Source organism: Thermobia domestica, chromosome 8 (genome assembly GCF_964235325.1).
Source record: "Thermobia domestica chromosome 8, izTheDome1.hap1.1, whole genome shotgun sequence".
NCBI classification, from domain to species: Eukaryota; Metazoa; Arthropoda; class Insecta; order Zygentoma; family Lepismatidae; genus Thermobia; species Thermobia domestica.
Window position 1 is genome coordinate 41,817,380 of NC_137461.1, and position 16,056 is coordinate 41,833,435.

The following is a 16,056-nucleotide window of genomic DNA, read 5'->3' on the forward strand; positions in this document are numbered from 1 at the left end:
TAAACTCTGAAATGGTTCGTCACTAACTGAAATGTTCTCACCAAAAGCAATGTTTTAAGCCTTTTAAGTGTTTTCGGTCGTTTTCGACCGATATTGTAGTGTCGATTCGATTAAAAGAGAACTAAGAATGCTATTTAGTTCCGGTTTTTTTCTATTTTCCAAGAGAGGAGGCATTCAAGAAAGCCTTGGAAGATTCTATACGCTCCCGAGCGTCAGAACATAGGAGGGTATGACGTCATCAATTTACAAATTCCCTTTTTTTACTGAGGTCTAACTTCAACATTTTTGGGTGAGCTTCTCTTTAATCCTAGATTCCTAACATTTTCCCTAAACAATTAGTGGACCAATTAGTTTTCATGAGAATTTTTTCAGATCTCATCGTCAACACAGAAGGGGGGTTCAAAGGTACAAAGGGGTAAAAAAAGGATATTTTTGACAAAAAAATCCCACTTTCGCGATTCTTGCTCCGCTCGGCTACATGATAGGGACATTTGAGTGGTACTTTCTGAAAGCCTTCTCGCTTCTGAAGAGAACGACGTATGAATCATCATCCTACAATAATTAGGGACGTGTCAGGAAATTTTTGAAGTTTGTATAGTATCCTTGGGAAATTTCGGAAATATTCGCAGAAGAGGAAAATATTTTTCCCACCGTTAGTATTGAAGATAGGAGATTGGTATTTAGCACAAGTAATAAGTACCATAAGTAATATTTTTAGAGTGATTTTCAGATCTTTATGTTAACCCTGGGCCGCGCCAGAGGGCCTCAAAACGGGGAAAAGGGATTTTTCTGCAAAAATCCCTATTTTCCTCACTTGTAACCTCCTTAGGAACGTCCTAGGGCCATGAGGGTGATACCATCTATAAGCCTACTCTATTGCAAAGAGAACGACGTATGTATCATCATCCTACGATAATTAGGGACGTGTCAGGAAATTTTTTAAGTTTGTATAGTATCCTTGGGAAATTTCGGAAATATTCGCAGAAGAGGAAAATATTTTTCCCGACCCGTCCTTAGTATTGAAGATAGGAAATTGGTGTGTGGCACAAGTAATTAGTACACTACGTAGTATTTTTGAAAGTGATTTCCAGATCTCTATGTTTACCCAGGGCCGCACCAGAGGGCCCGAAAACGGAAAAAAGGTATTTTTGGGCAAAAATCCATATTTACTCAATTTGTCCTTCCTTCGGTACGTCCGAGGGACATGAGGTTAATACAATCTTAAAGCTTGCTCTATTCTGAAGAGAATGGTGTATGAATCGTGATCCTACGATTATTAGGGACGTGTCAAGAAATTTTTGAAATTTATATAGGGTATCCTGGGACATTCTGGGAATATTCGCAGTAGAGCAAAATATTTTTCCCGTCCTTAGTGTTTAAGATAGGAGATTGGTATTTGGCACAAGCAATTAGTATACTACGTAGTATTTTGAAAGTGATTTCTGGATCTCTATGTTTACCCAGGGTCGCGCCAGAGGCCTTCAAACCAGGGAAAAAGGGATTTTTTCAGCAAAAATCCCTATTTTCCTCAATTTTTCCCTCCTTAGGGATGTCCGAGGGACATGCGGGTGATACCACCTGAAAGGATACTCCATTCTGAAGTAAACGACGTATGAACCATAATTTTACGATCATTAGGGGCCTGTCAGAATTTTTTTTAATTTGTAGGGTGCATGTTAGGGAAATTTTGGGCGTTTTTTTGATGCTCTCTCAAAATGGGTAAAAAATTTTTCCGTCCTTACTATTAAAGACGGGAATTTCGAATTTGTCACAAGTAATTAGTACACTACGTAGTATTTTTCCGAATTTTTGGAGGTTTGTGCGCAGACCCGGTAGGGCCTCAGGGGGTCCCAAACTTTGAAGAAGTTTTTTTTTTTGGTAAAAAATCCCGATTTTCCCTCAAATAATTCCCTTCTGGCATATTATAGGGACATGTAAGTGGTACCGTTTGAAAGGCTGTTCCATTCTGAGAAAAACGAGCTATAAACTATGATCCTAGAATAAATAGGGATGACACTGTCGCTGCTTATCTGAGACTCAAGAAAAACGCCGAAAAAGGCAATAATTTAAAAGGGTTAAATATATATATGAAAAAAACAATGAAAGACTTCTTTGTCCAGTTGTGTGGGAAAGAAGCAATTCCCACCAAAGAAAGAACTGATTTGCGTCCCAGAATAAAGTATAAATAGAACATAATAATCGCTCTCTTTACGAAATATACAGAGTGTCCACAAAAAATACTTCTATAACCTGGTAGCGGTTATAACATAGTAAATTAATAATATAAATGTACACTTCAATTCATAGGTTGATATTTTAATAAAAGTTAAACTGCTCTTGAATAATAGATGTTCAAGAAAATAAGTTTCTCTAGCGTTCGTTTTTCTCTGGTTTGTCTCTCTCTATCTCTTCCCTCCCTCCCAACCCTCTCTCTCTCTTTCTCTCTCTCTCTCTCTGGATGTTTCTATGTTTCTTTGTAAGCATATTTCTTTTTTTATACAATTTATCTTTATAAATTACGGGCTTGGATACTCATATACATATGTTGCCCCACAACATATTAAATATGTTATATTTCAGCAATGTACGACCCGTGATGCCAAGCTCTTTCATTCTGTGACATTAAAATTGTCAATAATTCATCCTTATGGCCATGGTGTGTGTCCACTTTTGTCTGTGAACCACCAAAGAAGTTTTCCAAGTGACTGCAGTAATCCAATAAGTTCATTTGTAAGAAGGAAAAATTGGTGAAAATTTCACTTATATTTCAGGACATTTTCTTCATGCGATGTGTTTTTATAGTACCGCTGGTACTTTCTCGTGGAAATTTAAAAATAAATAAATAAAATTGAAAATAAAATATAAACAACTTTCATGGTAAAAGTAAAAGATTAAATTTATTATTACCTGGTTGATAACAAGTTGTCCATGAACTGCGTATAAACATATCTGGAACAATGCTGCGAACATATACCCTGTGACGCAGAACAAGAAGAAATAGTCATTCTCCTGAGGATACAAGAAGAAAAATTAATAACTTAAAAAGAAATAATCATCAATCTTGGAAACGGGAAAATACATTTTCTATGTATATACCGTAGACTTTGAACTGGATACTAAATGACAGTTAAGTTTAGAATCTGTATTACTCAATAAATGAAACATAAAACTCACTGACATTAATTATGTGTCATTAAAAAATAAACTTATTAGAAACCTATAACAGTTTCTACACTCATCACCTGTAGAAGCCATACCTGTTAATACTCTCAGTATTTGCGGTATTCTCACTTTGGGAAAATGAAAGCCATGGCATGTGGTTCCTATTTCAATCCTAGCTCGAGCCAAATGGGCTTTGTGATCGAGAAACACCATGTGTGGGGGTTGTCTCGCAGCTACCTCTCACTTTCTTCATTCCATTATTTCATTCATCCTTTTTACTCTACATGACATAATGTGGGAAGTGAAACTAAAATATTTGTTTTCATTTTTATCTTTAGACAAGGAAATAGAAGAAACTATGAAACTATGCACGTGTAAAGTACTTTAGTAAAATTAAGTACATATTTATTGAGACACTACCAAACAGGTGTGATACATATGCTTCTAAATATTTAATATTTCTATAAAATGATTCCAGGACATTGTGTCCAACTAAACATCAAAATTACATGAAATTTGCTCTTAGGTATGTTCCAGAAAAGATATACAATTGCGTACCTAAGCTGAAGCAAGTCTTTTTTCTGTTTTGGCTGAGGGGATGTCTGATTTTGGAGCAATACTAACACTCGTATGGCAGCTTGCAATAAGTTAAATATCATATTTGAATACACCTGTTTCCGTAGAATAATTTTATTTGTAAGTATAAATAACGGCAAAAAATGATTGAATCTTTGTATCTACACTTCAACTACATTGGTGTGTGAAACTTAAGAACAAAAAAGAAACAAACGTAAATATAGTCAATGGAAATTAATTAACGTCCACTAACATGTTGTTAAAAGTCTTCCGTAAGTTCACAGGAAACAATACATTGCATAACGTGACGACAATGTGACCGTAGTGTCGAATGGTCGGCTTCAGCAACATGAAGCTGTTGCGTAAAAGGGACGTGAAAATATATGTCAGTCAGAGAGCAGATATGGTGCATTGTGGTAGTGTTACAGTATAATCCAGAGACTATACGTCGATGAATTCACACTGGGAAGTATCATCGGAAACTAGAAAAAATGCAAGGATGACAGGAGTGGCGAAGTAGTTTGCACTGTCAATTGTCTTATTTACTTTCGGATGCTCGAAACCACAGGTATGCTGTGAAAAAGAGAAGTGGTGGTAGAATTCAGTTAACTACAGTAGCCACGACTGCAATATTGTGCAACTTCAAATAGGAGTAACTTCAATAGATGGTAGAGTTCCAAAGATATTTAAGAAAATTGTATATCTCTTACTATCATGACGCAGTGTAGCATAGTCTATATGGCGGGATTCACTTTGCCCGAGGTCCATTGCATTGTTTTTCTTTGACACCTACACTTCAGCGGCACCGTTAGGGATAGTACCAATAATAGCCTGACCGGGTAAAGGAGGAGTGAGGGCCCCGTTTATTTATTCAATGAGAACAGATTCAGTCCGAGCAGTGATTTTGAACGTAGGCTAATCTGTTTTGGTGTCAAAAAATTCAATGCCCCCAGCAACCTTGTCGAAGATGGTCATTATGGAATTTCTGTAAATGCAAGCAAAAGTCCGTTCCATGGCATGATGATAGATCTTTTTAGAATTAAATGACAGAATAAAACAATAAACAGATTTCTCCAACTTTTCACGAAAAATTGATTTTGAAACAAATGCCAGGTTAAGATTCAAAGTTTGTGAGGTCTAGTGAGAACAGAGGTAACAGATAGAGTCGATAATTTCTTTAAAAACGGTTAACTCTGGAGAGGACGAAAGTCAGCGAGACGTGAGAATGCCATGACATTTGAGATATAAATTTAGTAGGTGATGAACGTTTTTTCAAGACATAACAAAGAATAATGTTCTTTAGTGAAATTAACGTTATCGTGCATTTAGATAACGAAAATGAAGCAATTAATCACTAAAGTTCGATGTTAAAATTTATTTCATCTAGGATTTTTTGTAAGTTTGGATGTACTGTATTTTTCTGATAAGTTTTGTAAGAATATGTTCTTCGTAGAAACCTTGAACTAAGAATAGTGAGAGCAACGATTAATATAGTACTATAGGAATATTGTTTCGATAGCGGTTAGCGTACACGCGTTTGGTATGGGAGGCTCTGGTTCGATTCCCGGCTGGAGCTCATGTTTCTTCGGATTCCACCTTAATCAGTAGGTCCCGTCTCATATAGCCTCGCTGATTAAAGGAACGTTAAAATCAAAATCAACTCAATTCAATTGAAGATTGTTTCAAATAACAAAAAAATACAGTATATACTAAATAACCAACAAATTCCTAGATAATACCTAGGTAGATATACTAGTCGTAAAGAAAGAAAGCTATTGAAACATACAATTACTGAAGGTGTACTTTTGCACATTTTTTATGCAAAACATCATGTAGTGTTGCTTCGTAATCTTATAACAAGAAGTAACAGGAGTAATAAGGAAAATTTACCGTAGCAACTAAGTATGCGGATAAGCATAATTCCAGTATAGCTATCACAAATATTTGTAGAACCACTGGTTGAAATATTTCTTCTATCTCGTAGAATAAGCTGAAAAAATACTATTGATACGTCATTGGAACTCAATGGAAATCAAGGTATTTATTCTATAGGTGTTATCGTAGTTAGAAATTGTAATGTACATTGGTCATTACTAAACTTTTCAGAACATTAATAATTAGAATTATATTAATAAATTGTTAGCATTAAGATCAAAATATTTGAAATGCTCTTTTTATTTATCAGCATTAAAAACGGAATTTACACAAATTAATTAGTCGAAAACGTATTGAATCTTCAGTCTATTAGTTAGCGGGTTACTGATTTAGAAATTTGACTCATGCTGCTTGTTGTGATATATTCTGTTAAATTTGTGGAGAGTAGGCTGGTATAATTGGTAAGATATTCTGAGTTAAAATAGTTTTATAAGTTATGTGACAATTCGTAATTGATACCTCTTAAAGAGAATTAATTGTGTCCATATTCGCTCGAATAACGTGTATATATATGTGCCTATTACGCCCATCACACATCTTTAGAAAATTATTATTAAGGTAAACGACCTAAAAAGAAATTTTCAATAATGAACAATAGGAGATGTGAGTATTTTGTATTCTACACATTTTGACAATACTTTTACATGCATAGTGCTATTTTACTTTCAAAAGCGAATGTATTTACGTCCTTCCAAATACAACAACTTAGTGCTTCTATTTGTTAGTGCTGATTAGCATAACCAAAAATGGAACAGTTGTTAGTTGTCATTCCTCCACACTCGTTAAGGGATTATTATACATTGTAGTAGATTAAGATATTCATATGTTAAAATTTATATTTTAGATATTCCGTGACTATGTTGTTTATTATAATGTAGTAAGAGTAGTGATACCAAATGAACAAAGTACTAGCTTTATATTCCGGAAACTGCTGAGCTAAAGTGAAAGGGATCCAGGTGTTCTCTTGTTAATGCGCAAACGTTTCGTGATATATTATTCGTGAAAATTTGAGAACGTAATATGCTCTAATATACTCGTAAGACCAATGAAAGCGTGATGTTCTTCTACGACAAGGGGAGAAGATATATAATGTAAACATAGAATGACTGGAGTTGCTATGTAAGAGTCTCGTTTTAAAACAAGATCCGAATTTGTATTTATAATAAGTACATTGATTCAAATGTACTTCAAAACCAAAACCTTTGAAGCGATGCTTAATATGGATATGACAGATAAAGAGGGTAATATTCAAGTCAAAAACATTAGTTGAAGGATTTAGGTAATAAAGTTATTGTAGTGTTTCAATCTTATGATTAAAACTAACATGTTCCCTGCTTACAGAGCTATCTAATTTTACCACACTTGTAAAAGCAAAAATTCTAAGTAAGTTGTTTTTTTCTTTATCGCTGAGATGTTTTCTAATATCTAGAAAATGTATTAATTCGTTGTTATATATAGAAATAATATAATACCTTTCTGTTTGTTGGCAGACTTTCTTATAATGGCAACTCTTAACCCAACCCATAATGTTAATGAGAACATCTATTGATAAATTTTAGTTAATATCCAAGTATATTCTTTGTACAAATACCTATTTACTAACTTTTAATTTTCAAAACATATTACGTACCTCAAAATGCGTTGGTGTTCTTCAATCCAAATTATTAATTCAATTTTAAAACTATCAGACACTTCAATTAAATCAGTATGGGACTGTTCATTCTTGTTATTTTGAATTGTCTTCTGTAATTTGATGTTCTTACACAATCTAGTTTCTACTGGTGTGAGACAACCAGGCTCTCCAGAAATTGTATTATATCTTGTAATGCTTGAACCTTTGTCATTACTAGAATCTATTAATAACTGGACGCAAGATCTTTCCAGATGGCATAGTAGTTGTCGGATATATATTGCGAAACCAAATATCAAAGAATCGCCACCTCCTACAACAAAAACACCCATGATAATAGTCCATGTCTGAACAACAATGACACCACCATATATAAAATTAGATTGAAGATCAAATGGATAATACATTCGAATAGGAAGTGGTCTAGTTGTTTCAACAATTTCTTCTGTTTCATTATATTGTGCTGATAAATCAACACTTGCTGGTGGATACAATATACTACGTGACAAAGGAAGAAAACCATACAATACTGCAATTACACTACAAAAGTCAACAAAGAAATGAGTTACTATTTTATAGTGTTTAGCGGTGATTCTAAGACATGTTTCAAATGACTTCTGTCGTCGTCTCAAATAAATGTTTCATAGCTTTTGAATTGTACAGCATGAAAAGAACACGAAATGTGGCTTGGAGGAAAAACAAAGAGATTTGAATGTTTACAATAGCTGTGCTTATAGTAGACACTTGATGACACAAATCAACTATTCCTAAGCACGCGTGTAACAATGGCATTCCAGCAGTAATAATATAATGAACAAATCGAGTAATATAGAAAACACATTTTGAACTCTGCTTACGTCATTCTGGAGACAATGTACCAGAAATTTTCAGAAGTTTTATTGTGTCGAAATGATAAAGAACCCCGCACAATCCTTACGGAAATTAGATTTAGGTGGAATTGCTTGAAATCGTTATATGTTGTAGATATTGTGTACCTGAGAAAAGTCTCAATGGGTACAACCAAAAATCACTGATCGTTTGGCAACTACAGGGCCACTTTTTTGAAAATAGCAGAGGATAACGATATTCTGGATTTCAGTAAAAATAACTGAAACCGGGATATGTTGTAGATATTTTGATCCCGAAAAAAAGTCTCAATAGACACAGCCACAAATCACTGACCATTTGGCCACTACATAGGCACTTTTTTGAAAGCAGAGAAAGTAACGGTATTCTGGATTTCGGTAAAAATGAATGAAACCGTGATGTACCTATTGTGATCCTGAGAAAAAGTCTCAATTTCTACAACTATCCATCACTGATCGTTTGGCCACTGTAGAGCTTTTTTTTTTTTAAAAAAAAAAGTGAAAATAACGGTATTCTAAATTTCAGCGGAATTGCTTCAAACTGCGATATGTTGTAGATATTGTGATTCTGAGAAAACGTCTCAGTGGGCAACACCACCAATCACTGACCGTTTGGCCAGTACGAGGCCACTTTTTTGAAAGCCACCAAGCCAAAGATAGTGATATGATAGATTTCGGCCAAAATGACAGAAACCGTGATATGTTGTAGATATTGTCACCCTGAGATAAAGTCTTAATGGGCACAACCACAAGTCACTAATCGTTCGGTCACCACAGGGTTACTTTCTTGAAAACAGCCAAGTATAACGATGTTCTGGATTTCTGTAAGAATAAGTAAATTTGTGATATATTGTAGATCTTTTCATCGTGAGAGAAAGTCTTAATGAACACAACCATCAGTTGTTGACCGTATGTCCACTACAGTAAAACTGAAAAAGGGCCGTTGCCATAGAAACCACCGTTTGCATAACAACGAATCCTGTCACGTTTTCCAATCTAAAACTGATAAAGGGCAAGAAAGAAGAAAAGAAAGAAAGCTCTGTAACAAATGAGATGCATGGAATAAGTCGTGAGTGGGAACCCTTCACCCCTGGTGGGGATATTCATGAAGCTATCAGCTTATGTCTAATTATATTGGAATATAATATCCATTTCTTAATTTCGAACATACTAGGTTCGATCGAAATGAGAAAACTTTTTATCGGACTTCTAAAGAAAATAAAATCAAATAAATACATGACCGTGTTTATTACATATAGAATTCCCAGTCACGACCCCCTTTTCAGTTTTATTAAAAATAGAAGAAGAACATGAAGAAAGGAAAAGGAAGATAGAAGAGAAAAGAGGTAAAGTAAGAAGGTGATAAAGAGAAAACTGTTACTGGATATTTTGAGAAATATGGTAAAGAAAAAGTGAATAATTATCGAATTGGGATCATTTCCAATAGCTATTGGGTGAATGTTTGGTATTAAGGTGATCAAAGGTAGACACATGTTAACCCATACATCCCAGACCTAGATCCATTTAACCCATACTACCGAATTATCCCAATCTAGCTCTGAGATAGATGAGAAAGTTTAATTTAACTGTTTATTCAATATTTCCAGAAGTTCTAGACTAATATCCAATATTTGAAAAACAAAACGACGAAGTTGATGGCATGTTAGAATCGACCACAGAGAAAGAAAAAAAAGCAGAGTAGCACATATTTGTCGAAGATTTTGACTTTCACAGTTCTCCCATGATGATCATTCGTTCAGGCTACTTCCGTCCTTTTTGCTTACTTTATAGAGCCAACTTAAGTTAGTATTGACATTCAATGACTTTAATTGCCAACTACTATTAATTATAATAAGTCACACATATATGTCAAAATAATTGGTGCACTTAATACTAAACCTACATTTCACTCACACACACATTCATACAGGACAATGTATACTTCAGGTTGTATTTAGTTGAATTAAACTAATCTAACTACATTTCTATAGACATTTATTACATTTCAATAAAAGAAAACTTAGTTTGACATAACAGGAAAAATTTAATACATGAAAAGAATGTTTCATAAGCATGCACAGAAATAAGCTACTTTCAACAAGATCAAATAACACATTTCTCTTTCTAGAGATATTAAAAGTTGGATTACATAAAAAAAATTTCGACAAAAGATGAAAGACAAAAATAAAAATAAATAAAGGGACAAAACAAAAATTCAAAGGTCAATATATTTAAGAGTCAGTGCAATGAATACATATCATTGCGGAAAAAAGAAAGAAAAAAAATATAATTGGTTAATCATTCTTTAAAAAAAACACTTTAGTAGCATTTTATTGAGTCTCTGTCCCAAGAGGAGACATTTCGACAATTTTATGAGTCTTTGTTCTCACGTCGATAATAACTCCTTTTTCAACTCTCTTTATTCACTATGATTTGTGTCCATGAGAGTATTTAGTCGTTTTGGTTTTAATTACAGACAAATAGTTGCTTCATATTATATATATATAAATTTCTCATTTCGTCACTTGACGCACTTGATATAAAATTTCAAAGTTTATCAAGATTTCAAATATCGAGTCCAGTCCCAAACATTGGGAACATATTTCCATATTCCTGTATTCACACTACTAAATTATTGACCAAATTTCAGTTCATTGAATTTAAGATCACTAATTTTTTTTCTAGTATAGATCGTGGAGTCAAAGGTTTCTAGTCACTGAATAGTTAGGTTTCCGATCGTAGGGAAAGGATTTGCTTCATAGTTTACTGATAGAAGATTCGTTGGTGGGGCGCACTGTTTCGTAGCTTACTAATTTCACTATGATCTCGCAAAATAAATTTGGATAAAGATTAGGGTTATTTTTACTTTTCTTACGACCTGCTACTTGTTTTATTTACATGCAGTATTTAACATGAGATTCAACTTTAATAGTCACAAACATCAATAACAACTCAACAAAATGTCATTTATTACAATTTACGCGGTAATACTGTATATCACAAATAGTTGGTCAATATCGGGTGTCAAAAGTCTATGGCAACCTAACACAACCAGGGTAAATACCGAGCCCTTTACATACATACTCGCATATATATATATTCATATTACTCAATATAATAAATTTCACTTTAATATCCATCTTAGTATTTCGTCGACATTTAAATTCTACATAACCGTTTATATTCAACAAGTATTCACGCTTGCTTGGCTCAAAATAAACAAAAACCCTGACTATAAAAATTCACTTTTTTCCCTTATAAGGTTGCAACATTGTACTTTATATTTAAACCCGATAATCAATAATCATTCTCAATTTACTAAAGATCTGCGTATAAAGAAATAATTGGTGTTATTTAATAAGTTGACATAAGAGGTGGAAATACAACAAATAGAGCAGGCACGTAACTTTTCAAACTATGTAAGTACATATATATAGATGTATATACAGAGAAAGAAAAAATCAAGGTTATTCGAAACTAGTGGGCCCAAACTACTAATACATACACACTATATGACCAATCAATAGAAAGAAAAACCAGAAATCAGTCGTCAATGGGTATAATTTGTACGATCAATGAATAACAAATAAGTTTCTAGGAATCTGAAAGCATAGTGTACCTTCTCGTCAGTTTCTCCCGTGGTGGATTGAATATCGCGAAAATGGTCCTGAGTTGTGCTGCAATACCTCCACGAATTGCATCCCTCGATGTCTCAGTTAGTACATACGATCGAAATAAGTTATATGAATATTGTATGTTTTCATGAGTTTCAGAAACCGGGGGGTTGAAAAATTAAAAAATAACTCTAGAGGAGAAGTAGAAGAAGAATAGGTAAAGAGAGAGAAGACAGAACACTACAACTACGAAAGATAAGTGGTCGAATTTACGTATACAACATACTATAACCAAATATTCTCTTTTATGAAAAAAGGGTTCGGCTTACCAAATAAATAGCCGATAAAAGATCTCTGCAAAAATGAGACAAGTCTGTGTCCACGATGGGATTTTCGGAAAGACAATGGCTTTAGGGAAATCCCACCACTCACCGTATCCGGTCAACACCCTTGAAGATCCCGGAATCCTCCGGAAGGTTAGAGACTGCGTTAATTTAGAATTTCAAAAGAAAAAAATCATCCGACCTCTTGAAAACTAGAAGATTCCAGAATAGTAATGAAATTAGAGTAATAGCTAAGATATCCCTAATTAGTGATTTGCCAAAATAAAATAAAAAATTAAATAAACTGAATTTTGGATCGGTGATTTCTATTGCCAAACTTCACCGATAGCTCCTCTTCGCAGAATGCGCTAAATTCTGAGGCATCGATTAATTTCCATCACTATCTAGTTTGGAAACTGAGAAAAGAAGACGAAAATATTCAAGGTGGTATGGGGTCGATGCCCGGGTACGGGAATGACATAAATATTAATTTAGTAGCGGTTGATTTAATCGGATAGTCCGAACTGAGTTATATGAGCACTGCATAATAAATAAATAAGGTAAGCAACGAAGAAAAAAATCTCGGAGAGGCAATGAATGTTAAAGGTACAAATGACCGAACCTGTACTTTTCGAAGATCACAGAATATAGCAGTTAGTTTTCTTAATTATCATTTCTGTCAACCTTTAGGAGTAATTCCCACATGATGCTACCCTATCTATTGAAAGGCTTAAGATCCGGGGCTGTTAGTATGAGGTACTTAAATGCGAAGCAACACACAATTCCCAACTACAATTTACTATCCAAGTAGCAAACTCGGTTGGATGAATGTACCGGTGTAGAAGTCAAAACGCGAGAGATTTTTTTAGTAAACGTATTCATATTTTCACTATATAACATACACTAGGCCTATCCATTTAAATATAGGTGTCATATCATCTCATTCACTTCACATTATAATCGTATTATTATTATATCGTTACATTTAATTATTATTTACTCATTTCCACACGAAGAAATATTTTACGGACAACCTATTTCATACATTTTACACGCAGGCCATACACATATTTATATTACACAATAATAAATATATAATTATCACAATCTATCACGCTCAAACTACTACACGATAACATTCATCGAACCACGTACTCTTTGTTTCAAAGCACCAAAATTGTATTTACTTCGCAGTTAAAAAAAATCATACGTGCGTATTCACTGAAAGTTAAATTGTCAACGATTAATCTATTTCTGATTTGTTGATAGAACTAAAGCAACAACGTAATTTTTCTACAGCCACGGGAAAAGAGAATTTAATACTACATTTTGAAACAAACAGTAACAGCATATGAGCTTTACTTCTATTAAGAAAATAGGTATTCTTTATTTCAGTGGATATTTCAATTACTACTGGACCTAGCAAGCTGAAATTTTCAGTACAGTAAGATCTCATGCTATCTTATATGAAGGTATACTCATCTGAACCGAAAACCATGTCCACGGGATGTAATTTAGAAATAAATGGCCAAAATCAAACAACTTAAATCACTAACTCATGCGATGTCGTAATGTCAACAAACAACTGATTACCGAAAACGGGCACTATGGCGCTGTAGTGGAGGCATAATTTACCGTGTACTGAAATATATACTTGTACTCATTAATCACAAATCTAATATTTACTCTCGTTTATTGTGCTTTGAGTTAGACAAATGGTATTAAACTACTGCATATTTATACACTGTCCATACGGTAAAATCACGCACTCATACAGAACTACGAACTACACACCACTATAACTACTACACATAAATACTACTAACTAAATAAACACCATTTAATTACATTCATATTGAGAAAAAGTACTCCCTTGTTGGTATATACAGTTGGCTCTATTTAATTTAGGGGGGCAAAATGAGAAAGGTAACCCTAGGTCCAATTCACCTGACCAATTGTTTACATGATGATTGCTAAAGATTGATGCCCTGAGGGCACCTTAACGAGATTTATTAAGGGACCCTTCCCCTGAAAGGGGAAAAGGCCCTAAAACAAACAATAACTAACCCATTCCCCCGCTAGAACTGGTTCAATTTGGAAAAGGGGATAGGAGCCCCTTTACGCTAGCTTAAGCTGCCATTATGATTATTTACATTACAACTATCAAACCTACTACGTACAGACACTTACTAAAAAAAATCACATTTAAAATATAAACTATAGAATATACGAAACCAGGTCGTATTTCCCCTAATCCCTAACTGAATCTATGGTTTGAAAGAAAAAAGGTAAAGTCACTATTTCACTCTGTCTATTCTAGCTGGGCAGCAAACATGGCTTCCTAGTAAACAGAAATCCGGAATTTGTTATTTCTCCTTGGTTTTGCAGTTCTTTCAGCTAAAGTATAGGTTTACAGGCTCCTATATAATCTTATGGCGTTTACTGCGGCATTTAATCTGATTTTTAATGGATTTTCACTAGAAATTTAAGTCCTTACCAGCAAATATAGAGTAGATGCTGTTCACGGCTGTGCTCATAGAATCGTCTTTTATTATTATAATAACATTGCGCTGAAAAAGCCAGAGGTAGGAGAATTCCTCCAATCAGAACGAAAACTTTAGCCGCGGAAATTACAAAACAAATAGAAATTTGGCAAATCCAGATATAACCGGATCTGAAAGTGACTCTGGACTAGTGAGAGGGGGTGAGGGAAAATTTAGGTACCTGACTAAATTCTACATTTGTCTGAAATTAAGAAAATTTATATCCAATGACGGAACTATGTTTCGGTATGACGTCAGAATGGTAAACCTTGTAACTATTCAACTTATATATGCGAAAATGGGATTTACACTTAATCAAAATATAAATAAAATATATTATTCAGTGGGAATATGGTTACTAATGAAACCTTTCGATTCATTATATTTAATTCGAAGTAAAGAGAGTAAATGAATTGTGTAACTAAACCGAAATTGAATAAAAAAAATACTAGGTACAGGGTGCGTAAAAAATGTTGCCATTACTTTCAACTGTTATGGTACATTACAGTTTTCCCCGGCCCATTAACAAAATTTTGTTAGAATAATGCTAACTAATGTGAATACTAACTAATGATGCTTGTTAACACACTCATTCATCCCATTCAAATGTTACCAGTTACACTAGGACAGTATATTATATCTACTTGGGGTATTGCGCGAGTAATTCACTACGTTTTTCTTCTGTACAATTGAAAATCTTTAAATTTCGAAACTAGTGAGTTCCGATACTTTTTTTTTTCAGTAGTGTTCACATAGCAATAGAACGGATAGAAGTTCTAACTGAGAAATCGACAGAAACAAGTCGTGAGGCTTTACTCGCCGACTAGCATATCCGATGATATTAGGATCCAGTTTCTCGACTATCTCTTCCATTTAATATTATTCTAGGTTCACTGTTACCACGCACTTGCGAAGGGACTGAATTCTGGGGTCGATTTACATTATTGTTACTATTATTGTTATTATTATTGCCCTGACTATTACCGTTCTCTCTTCTTCCGTACGTCCTGTTAAAATTCCTCCTGGTGTTATCGCCCCTATCCGGGTTCGATTCCATGTTGGTACGGTCATAGGGACGATAATTCCGCGATTTTGAACATGGGCCGATTCCTGAATAGTCGCCGGCCATTATTGTTGTTTTCTGAGCCATACCCACTAGGATAACGAGATCCAGCTTGGGTATAACTCAGGAAATCTGTCTGGCAACTTGCCGTTACCTTCGTCTTCATCGGTTTTAGAATGTTTGCCTGTCGGGCGAAGTATCGTTTTGGTGGACCACCAACTTCCTTGCCGCACAAGGCAGCTCAACGTGAGGTGACTTCTCGCACCGTTTGGCACAAGTGGGACGCTATGGCCCGGGACTCATTGGGTGGAAGAGCGTTAACTATAATATCTACCAGTTCGGCC

The 16,056-nt window shown here is 34.5% G+C and overlaps 1 long non-coding RNA gene across 4 annotated transcripts in view; it reads right to left on the bottom strand.

Moving 5' to 3' along the window:
• Window positions 1-16,056, bottom strand: part of LOC145692840 (uncharacterized) — a 40,475-nt gene that overhangs the window by 5,620 nt on the left and 18,799 nt on the right. For 2 of the 4 annotated variants that reach the window (XR_014132649.1, XR_014132651.1), the window contains exon 2: window positions 2,908-3,009. This is a non-coding gene — a long non-coding RNA (uncharacterized LOC145692840). Of the gene's footprint in view, window positions 1-2,907; window positions 3,010-7,303; window positions 7,617-16,056 lie in introns of all 4 variants that reach the window. The other 2 variants (XR_014132652.1, XR_014132650.1) reach the window with 2 other exon arrangements.